The 2,500-nt window shown below is 53.6% G+C and overlaps 1 non-coding gene across 1 annotated transcript in view; it reads right to left on the reverse strand.

Annotated features, from left to right (window-relative positions):
- LOC144424945 (small subunit ribosomal RNA) overlaps positions 1-1,439 on the reverse strand; it is a 1,810-nt gene extending 371 nt beyond the window's left edge. Inside the window, exon 1 of the ribosomal RNA XR_013477163.1 lies at positions 1-1,439. This exon is cut by the window's left edge and continues 371 nt beyond it. This is a non-coding gene — a ribosomal RNA (small subunit ribosomal RNA).
- Positions 1,440-2,500: the final 1,061 nt, after the last annotated feature.

Here is a 2,500-nt window from a genome sequence, read left to right on the forward strand (position 1 = left end):
CACAGACCTGTTATTGCTCAATCTCGTGTGGCTAAACGCCACTAGTCCCTCTAAGAAGTTAGACGCCGACCGAGAAGGTCGCGTAACTATTTAGCATGCCAGAGTCTCGTTCGTTATCGGAATTAACCAGACAAATCGCTCCACCAACTAAGAACGGTCATGCACCACCACCCACAGAATTAAGAAAGAGCTCTCAATCTGTCAATCCTACCTGTGTCCGGGCCGGGTGAGTTTCCCCGTGTTGAGTCAAATTAAGCCGCAGGCTCCACTCCTGGTGGTGCCCTTCCGTCAATTCCTTCAAGTTTCAGCTTTGCAACCATACTTCCCCCGGAACCCAAAGACTTTGGTTTCCCGGAAGCTGCCGGAAAGGTCGTCATGGTAACGCCTCCCGATCGCTAGTTGGCATCGTTTATAGTCAGAACCAGGACGGTATCTGATCGTCTTCGAACCTCTGACTTTCGCTCTTGATTAAAGAAAACATTCTCGGCGAATGCTTTCGCAGTAGTTCGTCTTCCGCCGATCCAAGAATTTCACCTCTAACGGCAGAGTACGGACGCCCCCGTCTGTCCCTCTTAATCATTACCTCGTGCTCCGAAAACCAACAAAATAGAACCGAGGTCCTATTCCATTATTCCATGCAACACTATGCAGGCGAACAGCCTGCTTTGAACACTCTAATTTTTTCAAAGTAAACTTATCGGCCACCGCCGACACTCAGTCAAGAGCACCGACGGAGAACCGAAGGTGAGGCGAACGCAACCAGTGACACGCCTTGCGACGGACCGGCGGCGCTCGCCCAAAATCCAACTACGAGCTTTTCAACCGCAACAACTTTAGCATACACTGTTGGAGCTGGAATTACCGCGGCTGCTGGCACCAGACTTGCCCTCCAATGAATACTCGTTAAGAGTTTTAGGATGTACTCATTCCAATTACAGGGCCTCGTTAGAGTCCTGTATTGTTATTTTTCGTCACTACCTCCCCGTGTCGGGAATGGGTAATTTGCGCGCCTGCTGCCTTCCTTGGATGTGGTAGCCGTTTCTCAGGCTCCCTCTCCGGAATCGAACCCTGATTCCCCGTTACCCGTTATCACAAAGGTAGGCACGTAGCGTACCTTCGACAGTTGATAGGGCAGACACTTGAATGATACGTCGTCGGTGCAGAGACCGTACGATCCGCGTGGTTATCCAGAGTCATCAAACGTCACAGGACGAACCCGGTCGGTTTTGATCTGATAAAAGCGCGCCTCCCGAAGTCGGCGCTTAATGCATGTATTAGCTCTAGAATTACCACAGTTATCCACTTCGCTTACGAGACCAAATAAACCAAGACTGATTTAATGAGCCATTCGCAGTTTCGCTTTACGAGAACTCGTACTTGCACCTGCATGGCTTAATCTTTGAGACAAGCATATCACTACTGGCAGGATCAACCAGATAGCTGCGACAGCTGCGCTCGGCCCTTGCTGGGCCGCCCGGCGCGTGCTCGTCGCATTCGTTTAAGACCGAGGCGATCGCCTGCGGCCGTACTCAGCTTCGACAGTCGCTGGCCGCGACGTCCACGCTCTCGCCGGCAGTGCCAGGCGGAGCGATTTGCGTTTTTTCTTTGCTCGCCCTCTCTCGGGCTCGATCCATTCAGTTTCGCACAAACAAGAGCTCTGCCGGCCGCCTGCAGCGGTGCCTAAAACCCGGGCATAACAATGCGACCGTTCTGCTAGGCCGACAAGCGTTCAAGCCAGACGCTCGATCGAACGCCCCCTACATATTAGTCGAGACAACGGCTCGCTCATTAGCGTCGCGTTTGTACTTTAACTTTTTTTGGCTCGGCTTTTTTCGACGCCGATGCCGGCGACGCAGCACTCTCTCGCCCGCCAGCCACCGAGAAAAGGGTGCGCTCCGACCGGCCCCGCACCGTACGCCGCTCTTTCTTGGCTCATTCGAGTTTACTGTCTTTCGCTCTGACATGCCTTACCTAGGGTTAGGTTAGTATGCTTGCACGTTTGTACTTTAACTTTTTTCGGCTCGGCTTCTTTCGACGCCGATGCCGGGGACGCAGTACTCTCTCGCCCGCAAGCCACCGAGAAAAGGGTGCGCTCCGACCGGCCCCGCACCGTACGCCGCTCTTTCTTGGCTCATTCGAGTTTACTGTCTTTCGCTCTAACATGCCTTACCTAGGGTTAGGTTAGTATGCTTGCACGTTTGTACTTTAACTTTTTTCGGCTCGGCTTCTTTCGACGCCGATGCCGGCGACGCAGCACTCTCTCGCCCGCCAGCCACCGAGAAAAGGGTGCGCTCCGACCGGCCCCGCACCGTACGCCGCTCTTTCTTGGCTCATTCGAGTTTACTGTCTTTCGCTCTGACATGCCTTACCTAGGGTTAGGTTAGTATGCTTGCACGTTTGTACTTTAACTTTTTTCGGCTCGGCTTTTTTCGACGCCGATGCCGGCGACGCAGCACTCTCTCGCCCGCCAGCCACCGAGAAAAGGGTGCGCTCCGACCGG

The sequence above is a fragment of the Styela clava genome, chromosome 6, assembly GCF_964204865.1.
Source record: "Styela clava chromosome 6, kaStyClav1.hap1.2, whole genome shotgun sequence".
Lineage (NCBI taxonomy): Eukaryota > Metazoa > Chordata > Ascidiacea > Stolidobranchia > Styelidae > Styela > Styela clava.